Source organism: Protopterus annectens, chromosome 1.part1, assembly GCF_019279795.1.
Source record: "Protopterus annectens isolate FY-2018-M chromosome 1.part1, PAN1.0, whole genome shotgun sequence".
NCBI lineage: Eukaryota > Metazoa > Chordata > Ceratodontiformes > Protopteridae > Protopterus > Protopterus annectens.
In genome coordinates, this window is record NC_056726.1 from 19925495 (window position 1) to 19935879 (window position 10385).

Sequence of the window (10385 nt, forward strand, 5' to 3'; positions counted from 1 at the left end):
TCCATTCTGTGAGGAAACTTGTGGCAAGTGCCCTTGGCCACTTCCAAAAGAAGGGGAGAACCACTGTTGCCTGGGCCAGAATGGAGTCACTACAATGATCTTGGGGAATTCCTTCTGAATCTTCAGAAGGACCCTGGGTATCTAGGTATCTGAAAAGGTTGGAAAAGAAAACAGGAACATTCCTTCCCAAATAAAGGGAAAGGCATCTATCTTCAAGTACTTTTTGCAAGGAGTCCTAGAGCACAGTCTTACAGCTGATTGTTCAAAGTGGAGGCAAACAGGTCTACTTGAAGACCCCTGACCTAGCTTCCATTAGTCACAGTCTGCCCTTGTCTTGCTCAACTTGCCATACATTTTTTCTCAAATGGAATTCAGGATGCCTGCAGAGTGAGAATATGCTGTGAAGCTATACCGCTAGCTATCGTGGTTACTCTGCAAAGGAGGTATAACCTGGCTCTCTCATGCTTGTTGCTGTACTACATGACAGTGGTATTTGCCTGTACCACTTGAAAAGGTCTTGGGGACCAAAGGATAATTCAGAGAGTCGAGTACCTTGATTAGGGCAAGCTTCTTCTTCACATTTATGTGCTTGCATCTGTCCTTGGTGTACTACACATCTTGCACTTTTATCCCTGATGAAACTGCTCCCCAAGCAAAGTCCCAGGCTTCCGCGGTGACTGACTGCTTTGGAGCAGGGAGGAAAGGGAGACCTGGAGTTTGGGATATTTGCCATCTCCACAAAACTTTTCTTCTTCTGACAAACCCCTGCACTGGAATATGAAAAGACAAAGGGTGTTGGTGCTGGAACCAAACAGACTTCACATAAAACTGTATTTTTCTCACATGCAGTCTAGTCAAGGGGAATCATGAGAATCAAAGGTGCCAGGAGACCCAAACTCCTAAGGTATTCCCTTCACAGTGAACAAAGCAGGAGTGGAAAACCTTAGAAATAGATCTAGATATACATCTATTTTTTTTTTCCTGTATAAGAAAACTCTTTGAACTCGGGTGTCTAGCTGGCAAACTAGAAACAATTCTGTATAAAGGAGTCAAAAAAGGCTTTGAATACTCTCTTGGAATCTAGCAGAATGGGAAGGCTTGTCTGGCCAAACAATGATCCTCTCAGGGCCCTGGGACTCATGGCTGCCACCATCCTATGTTGCCTCTCACCAGACTACACGAGGAAAATACAATGGTATCTGAAATCAGTGTGGTTCCAACATATTCACTCTCTAGACACTGCATTCCTCTTCTTCCTTGCAACAAGTAGAAACTCCTTTGGTAGAGTAACAAGGTTATTCTCAACAAAGGTCTTCCATTTACTCCAGCCACAGACAATCAAGTCCTGTTTATAGATGCTTCAGACAGAGAATGGGGAGCTTGTACAGGAGACCACAGAGTTCAAAAAGCATGTCCTGGCAGTGTACTAAAGGAACATATCAACAGTGAAAAGTTTAGAAAGGAAGGATCTCCAATAGTGCACCTATCTGATCCCACAAGTGACGCTATGTTACTGAGCAACCAAATGATCACAGACCATCGGGTGCAACAACCTGCATTCAGGCTGGTGGCAAGATACCCTGAGGATCTCACACGTACATCTGATTTACACCCTTATGCCGACGAACCGAGGTAATTTTCCAGACATACATACCAGGAAGGAAAAGCTTCGGTACCCTGGGATGTCAGTGAGCTTCAAACCATCTGTCAAGAATACTGCAACAATGACTCAAGTCAAGGCTTCTGATAATGAGATCCACACACACAAAACCTTAAACACTTGAAACTTGGATGAACAGAAATGTGATAAGCATAGTTTAAATCTAGTATTACCAGGAAACTTAAATGAGGAAGAGGAGGTAACTGGTTTTGAAGTGACAGCATTTTGAACTTGGGCACTATAACAAACAGGTTTAAGAAAGAAAGATCCAGAACTGGTCTCCAAGCATATTCTTTCTTTGGCACTGAAACATCCTTGAATAAAAATCTTTCCCAACCTGGGAAGGAGGAACTAGTTTTATCATTCCCTGGAACAACATGTGTTGAAGGACAAGGGAAATAATGGAGTCGGGTCAGGTGGATGAAGGAAATGCCCCTGGAAAGGAGGGATTTCCTCCCATTGACATCCGTAACCTTGACAGTTGAATCTTCAGAACCCATTTGTCTGCGACTACCTTTTGTCAAAGAGAAAAGTGGAGATTCAGATTTTCAGGAAGGGAAAAGCTAATGCCCAGGGTGGGAGAGGTGACAAGGTCCCTAAAACAGTCATTCTGACTTGTTGGACCATACATAGTTTTAGGGGTTCCTGAATTCTTTTTGGAACCCCCCTTCCATTTCTTCTTAAACATACGTTTACCTGCCTTTTGTCAAGACTGTTTATTTTGGGGGTTTTTTTGCCAAAATTACATGAGGGGTTAGAGAATCCCTTAGAAAGTTTGGAAAAGGAGGACTGAAAAATCGTAAGATGTTTTATATCATGTTACCCCCTTTCATCACACTGGTTACAATGCTGCAGAGGTTATCAAAAAAGGCAATCTCTATCCACAAGAGAATTTAAACTCTTGTTTTTCACACCATCATCTCAGAAGTTCTGAGAATGCAGCCAGGAAAACCACCTCAAAGCAGTACTAGTGGCCAACTTGGCCAACGACCTGGAAGAAATATCAACGGACTCATACACACACTAAACAATAATTGTGACTTGCAAAATGACAGGAACTAAATTATTTAAAGCAGATTTTTCCTCACAAGAAGAATCTGAAGACAAAACATTCATCATACATTCAGAATTAGTCATAATTAACACATAAGCCTGATGTTTAGCAGCAGTATGATTAACTGATGGGTCAGGTTTGAGGAGCGTGTATAAAAATTAAAAAAAAAACCCACCTTGACAAGCATTATACATTCTATCTGGCTTTTTAGGAACAACAGGCTGACTATCAGGAAAATTGTAGACAGTGAAACACATCCCACAAAGATGACAGAAAATGAACAAAAGAGAAAGGTTATGGAAAGTCCTTCTGCAACAGCTCATAGTATTTTCTGAGGGAATGTGAAACCTCTATTCTCCCCCACTGAAAAGACTGGCACATTCGTCTCAAAGAAAAAGACCCTACCCCAAGGGATAATCAGAAAATGAGCTCTCCTCTGTCCCTGAATTAGAAAACTAAGAAAACTTTTAGTTATGTACTTACCATAACTTCGGATGTATGGGATCCATCTCGCCTACATTCATGACAGATGGGTTCGGAGCCGATCCATCGGCTCCGACTCGGCAACTTATACACTAGCACGAAGTCTCTCATTGGCTGGGCTACTCCCTATCCCAGGATGCACTACACCTGCTTCCCCAGATCTTGTTTGTTCGCTTTCATACACCCATGTAAACACAGAAAACACTATTAGTCACTATAACCAACTAAAGTTCTTCAAGAAAGAGCCAAGAAAAAGTGACTACAGCTCCTCTAAATCCAAATGGAAGGGGAAGGAGGGTGGGTACTTATGAATGTGGCGAGATGGATCCCATACATCAGAAGTTATGGTAAGTACATAACTAAAAGATGTAATGGGATCTATCTCGCCTACATTCATGACAGATGGGACAGCGTCCTAGCACCTACATCCCGGGTGGCTCATTGGAACACACTCCTGAGAACTGTGGAACCAAAGGAAGCTCTGCCTCGAGAAACCACATCCAATTTGTAATGAGAAATAAAAGTGTGCGGAGAAGTCCAGGTTGCCGCAGCACAAATATCATCTATTGATAACTTGGAGTGAAAAGCTACGAAGTAGCCATTGCCCTGGTAGAATGAGCCTTGACTGGAAAGGGAAGGTCTTTATTAGCCTGTGAATAAATAAAATGATACAATCTTTAATCCATTTAGATATGGAGGCTTTTGTTACTGGTTGACCCAATTTGTTCGCTGCAAAAGAAACAAACAACTGATTTGATTTCAGCGTTTGGCGGTTCTATTCAAATAAAAGCGTAGTTGTCTATGCGTCAATTGATGCAAAGTATATTCTGCGTTATTGGAGAATTCTGGGAAAAGACAGGGAGTTCTATAGTTTGTTGCATACAGAAAGAGGAGGCCACCTTTGGTATAAATGCAGGGTTTAATTTCAATGAAACTCTATGCTTGTGAAAAATCAAATAGGGAGGATCAGAACAAAGAGCTTGAAGTTCTGAAACTCGCCTAGCAGATGTTATGGCTACTAAAAAGGCCGTTTTCCAAGACAGAAATTTTGAATCACAAGTAGCAGCTGGTTCGAAAGGACGGGCAGTTAGGGCAGCAAGAACCATATTCAAATCCCAAGGGGAACAGGCTGAGATAAAGGAGGCCTAAGGAGCCAAGCCCCTTTAAGGAAAGCCTTACAAAGTTTGTGAGACATCAATGAAGGTTCAAAAAAAGCATGAAAATTAGAGATCGCTGCTAATTGAACCTTAATGGTAGAAACTGAAGAGCCCGACTGAAAAAGGGAGGCCAGAAAATTCAGAACCTCCGATACTGGTGCAGTGAGAGGATCTATACCCCGTTCATGAGCCCAGAAGGCAAACCTTTTCCATTTACTGGAATAAAGTTTGATGGTGGAAGGTTTATGAGAAGAAGACAGTATGTGGACCACGTCCGGCGAAAGAGCATTGTCTCGGACTAAGGATGGAAGTGGAGTAACCATGCTGCCAACTTCAAGGACCTGAGAGGCGGATGGCGCCGTCCTGACTGGTGAGTCAACAGGTCTGGCACTGGTTCCAGAAACCATGGACCTTCTATCGCATGCCTCTGTAGGAAGGAAACCAAACTTGGCGAGGCCAGTGCGGGGCAATCAAAATCATCTCGCTCTCCAAGTAAATAGCCTTCTGTATCACCCTCGGTAGGAGGAGCGGAGGAAGGCGTAGAAGACCGGGGGGCCAAATGTGAGTCAGGCGTCCCTGGGAATCTGTCCCTGAGAAGGAAACAGTGTGAAGAACTCTCTGCATTTCGCATTGTGAGGGCTGGCAAACAGGTCGCAGGAAGGAAGACCCCATCTGTCGAAGATTTTCGCAGCTATACTCTGTTTGAGGGACCACTCGTGGGGTAAAAGAATGGTCCTGCTTAATCTGTCCGCAATCACATTGGACTTCCCGGTATGTGCGTTGCCATTAAGCGGTTGGTAGCTACCGCCCAGTGCCAAAGTCTCATGGCTTCTCTGCATAGTGGGTAAGACCTGGTTCCACCTTGCTTGTTTATGTACCACACCACCGACATGTTGTCGGATAGGACAGTAATCGGGCCCTGTGGGAGGCGTGATGGAGAGCTTGGAGTACCAATAGTACCGCTCTCATCTCCAGGACATTGATATGCAAATGCGTATCCTGGATCTGCCATGTGCCTTGGACCGACCTGTCCAGGTAATGACCCCCCCCACCCTACCTGGGAGGCGTCCGTAGTCACAGTGGCAATGGGGCGTTGAGGTATAAAGGGTCCCCTGGTCGAGATTTGATTGGAGAAGCCACCAATGAAGATCTCGGCGGCAACTTTCCGTGATTATGATTAAGTGGTTCAAGGGAAGTTCCTGATAGGACCATTGAACCGACAGTAGCCATTGTAAAATTAGCATGTGAAGTCTGGCCAAGGGAACCAAGAGTATGGTCGGCGCCATCGAGCCCAACAGTTGTAGGATCCGATGGGCGGGGCTCTTTGTAGGGGAGACAGGATTTGACTTGATCTTGTAAGACCTGAATTCTTGCTGCGGTAAATAGTAGCGCATTCTTTTGTGTCTAAGTCTGCGCCTATGAAAGTAATACGCTGAGATGGCTGTAGTACAGATTTTTGCAAATTGAACGTGATCCCCAAGAAACGGCCCAAGGTGAACGTGGCTCTGAGCGCTTGGAGTAGTAGATGCTCGGAGGTGGCAGTAAGGAGCCAGTCGTCTAGATAAGGAAACACCTGGAATCCCAGACTTCTCAGGTGAGCAGTTACCACTGCCAGACATTTGGTGAACACCCTGGGGGCTGTGGTGAGACCAAAGGGCAGTGCTCGGAATTGAAAATGACTGGCTCCGAGGAGGAAGCGTAAATGTTTCCTGGACTCTTGAGCTATGGGAATGTGATAGTAAGCGTCCTGGAGATCTATGGAGCACATCCATGCATTTTTTTCCAGCAAAGGAAGAATAGATTGAAGAGTGACCATTGAATTTGGACTTCTTCTGAAGCGATTCAATGAACTGAGGTCCAAAATGGGCCTGAAGTCCCCCGTCTTTTTTGGTACCAAAAATAACTTTGAGTAAGTTCCTGATCCGATCTGGTCGATGGGGACAGGCTGGATGGCTCTTTTTTCTAGCAGCTTTGAAACCTCTAATGCTGCCTGATCCATGACTGGGTGATGCGTCCGGGATTTCCCTTAAAGAAAGGGGGTTTGTTGAAGGGTATGATATATCCTCCGGTAATGATCGAAGCACCCACGATCGCTTGTTATGGATTCCCAAGCTTGTGGGTGCGCCGCCCGGCGACCCCGACTGGCTCGGAGTTACACAGTCGGGCAACAACTCAGGGACGCTGGTTGTATGAAGAACCACGAAAGGAATCGCGGTCTCCAGAGTTACGGGGGCCTCTGCCACCTCTGGGGCGGCGTCTTCCAAAACCCCCCCCCCCTGCCTCTGGAGGGGGAATCACTGGGTGGAGTAGAGAAAGACTTTTGGGATTTTTTAAACCACATTTTCCCTCCTCTCCCAGCCTTGGGATAAGGCCTGGAAGAAGTGGAAAAACGGGCCCAAACGGCAGTCAAAGTCTTGCCCTCCTGCTCGCACCGAGTAAGTGTGTCCTTCACCTTGGGTCCAAACAAAGATGACCCATCAAAGGGGGCGTCGGCGAAGGAAGACTTGAAGGCCTCCGTGAACGAACACAAGCGTAACCAGGCTTGCCTCCTGAGGGCAACGCCTGTTCCCGCTGCTCTACTCGCCCCTTCGGCCGCATACGAAATGAGCCTCATGGACGAGTTAATGATAGAAAAAAGGGTAGTCATCTGTGCGCCAACAGTCGGGGCCAGCGCCTCAGGTAGATTACCAACAAGAGAGTCATTTAGCTCTTTGAGAAGATCTCTTTGGAGCCTCGTAAAATGACACAAGTAGTTCAGCGACCGTAAGGTAAAGGCCGCTGAGGACAGGGTGCGCTTCCGTACCTATCCATACTCCTAGAGTCCTTATTAGGAGAATGAATAGACGTCGAAGCCTCTGCCACGTCCTGCTGTGTGGCAGAAGCCACCACCAAAGCATCTACAGGCACACCCTTTGTGAGAAACTCCTTCTGGGGGGGAGCTGACAAAAATTTATTGGGCCTCGCAGGCACAGGTTCCACAGAATCAGGGTGTTCCCACACCCTTCGAGAAACCAAATCAAGGAGTTCATCGAAGGGTGGAGACACCCAGGAGGCGGAAGGCTGGGCCCCAAAGGCCTTGAGGAAGCCTGACTCCTCAGCTGAAGGGGTTTTGGCTTGCCAGTCACCTCTCTGTCTCAGAATCTCCAAGATATCTGAGAAGGAGATATCATCGAAGATGATTTGGGGACCCTTCTGCGTCATCGAGGTCAGTATCGATGTAATAGACTCATCTTGGGAGTCTCGTGTTTCCTCTTACACAATTTCTTCCGTGGGGGTTAAGTCCGAAGCAGTTTCGGACGGACCACCAGGAAGAAGGAACCTGATGGGGGTATCCTCAGGCCCTGGGGCCCCGCTGCGGGGCTGTGACACAACAGAGGCACCAGTCTCCAAATCTAGGGGCGGTGAGGTAGAAACTTGTTGAACCGGCAAGGCATGGCCAGCGCGCTCCTCATGGCCTCAAAGGCGGACCTCCAGAATCCAAAGAGGTCACTGGTCTAGAGGCCACGATGGCACTAGAATTCCAGCAGCCGATGCTCGAGAGGAAGACTAGGCACGAAGCACCCAATCCCAAAGTATTCCCCTCGGGCCCGGCTGAAGAGGTCGCAGTACCAAACCCTGAACCGGAGAACAGGGTAGGAAGCACAGTCGGTCGAGAGGCCTGTAAGGGGTCTCTGCTCCAACCGTATGGCTCCACATTGCTCCACCACCACCGGCTCCAGCGGCTCCGAAGAGGTTGGAGGAGGAATCAAATGTGTTGGAGGGATCGGCTCGAAGCAAACTGTGCTGGAGCCGAGACCATTTAGTAAACACTGGAGACTGGAATAGCCTCTGTAAAACCCTATCCAGGTCCGAATCTGACAGTCTCGAGGATTTAGAGGAGGTAGACACTCGAGAAGACTTTCTTCTCGGCTCCGAGAGAAGGGGACCGGCTCGATACGGCTCCAAAACTATCGGCGCCGACTCCACCACATCATGGACCACCATCGGCACCGAAGGAGCCTTCTTGAGCCGAGGGGAAGAGTCTGAGCTGCACACTTCCACGGCTCCGAGCCATTGGAACCGATGGAGGTGATTCACCTCTCGATACTCCAACTTGCGGCTCGAAGGCAATGGAGCGAAGTAGGAGGTATCGAGCAGACCTCGACCCTCGGCCCCGAAGTCAGTGGAGCCGAGGAAGAAGAGGTCAATTTTGTCTTTTTAGAAGTCGGCTCCGATGGACTTGTCGGTGCCGACGATCTTTTCTTTGGAAGCAACAGGAGGATTTAAGGCTTCCTCAAAAGAAGGTTTGATAAGCCCTTTCAATATCAGCTTGTTCTTACATTCTTGAAGAACTCTAGCAGAAAAAGCATGACATACGCTACAAGTCTCTTGCAGATGTTTCGGCCCCAAACAATAAACACAGATTGAATGGCTGTCTGTTATGGACATTTTATAACTGCACCGAGTGCATTTTTTAAAACCTGACTTTTGTTCTTTAGACATAGTACAGGCCCTACAACAAGTATGACTTTACCACAAAAGTAAGCACTATAACAAAAAAGCGCCAACTGAAAGCGCGAGACACACTGGCGCGAGCACTTAGGAAAAATTTACCTCACAAACAAACAGACAAAACAAGTCCAACGGCCGAAAAGCGTCTAATTTAAGCGGGCTTGGCCGAAAAACAATTAACCACAAGGGAAATTAAAATTAAATAGTACACAAGGGTAGGGCAAAGGCCCTCTAACTTAAACGGGCCTTGCCCGACTGAAAAAATTAAGTACCAGAAGACACTCAAGCACTCAAAAGTCACAAATAGTATAAAGAATAGCTGTTAAAACAGCTGTTTGGTTAATATATGACAAAAACCCCAAGGTCAAGGACCAATAAAGGTAAAAAGAACCACTTAGCTCCAGCCAAGTCGAGACCACGTCCAGCTTGTAAAGCGGCAAACGAGATCAGGGGAAGCAGGTGTAGTGCATCCTGGGATAGGGAGTAGCCCAGCCAATGAGAGACTTCGTGCTAGTGTATAAGTTGCCGAGTCGGAGCCGATGGATCGGCTCCGAACCCACCTGTCATGAATGTAGGTGAGATAGGATCCCATTACATCACTCTCTCCCTTAACCACCCTGTCTAAATTCAGACTATTGAATCTTTTCATGAAGAAAAATATATCCCTCGTTCTTTTCCTAGACCACTTTATAAAGAAGGATCAACAGAATTAATTAAATCCTTATACAGACCTAGTATATTACCCTTGTCTAAGGAAATTTGAGGTGGTGTATATGCATGTTTATTTTTCTGTTTCTTTTCAAAAGAAAAAACTTGGGCCAACAGTGTTATTAATGGCAGCAGGAGTTTCCCTAGGGAAGGCCACAACGTTCCAACCAAGCAGGGAAGCTTTCCCCATTCCCTCTCTTAGGAGTGATAAAAGTGGCACTCCCTTGCCCACTGACGAGACCTCAACAGCCATACAGGCTAAGGCTAACCTCTGGTCCATACAGGTTGCAGGTGTTACACCAGAGGCAAGTAGTCTGAGGAAATATGGCCATAGCAGAGTGGTCCACCTGCGATTGAGGCAAGTTGCTAGCCTGCTTGTGGTAGCAAAGGCCATTTGCATAACTTTTTCTTTTTGTTACTTAACTTTTTCTTTTTGTGGCTAGAAGAAGGACCAATCATGGAACTGTCACTCTGTTCCATGGTGAAGTGAAAATGGTGCCTTTTTATACACAGAAAACGCACTTTGTTTTACTTTTTAGGGATGGCAGTGTTTTAAACACATTTTTTTTTACTGAAAACTATTTTTCAATTGCTTTAAACAACTTTCAAACTGACAGGAAAAAGGTGTGTTCTCGTTTAAAAGTACAGTTAGGTCTCTTTACAGTTCTTTAAAAAACAAATTCCTATCTTAAAAAAAACTTGCCTAAAACATTTTTTTTTAATGCAGAAGGTCCCCACCCCCCTACAGGAAACATATCTGCCCAGCAAAGAACAGCACAAGATGACCACTGATCCTTGAAAGCCCGCAGAGAAGTGCTCTCTTCAAAGGTAG

The 10385-nt window shown here is 46.2% G+C and overlaps 1 protein-coding gene across 1 annotated transcript in view; it reads right to left on the bottom strand.

The window, feature by feature from the left end:
• ZFR (zinc finger RNA binding protein) overlaps positions 1 to 10385 on the bottom strand; it is a 1793456-nt gene that overhangs the window by 300797 nt on the left and 1482274 nt on the right. The window lies entirely within an intron of this gene.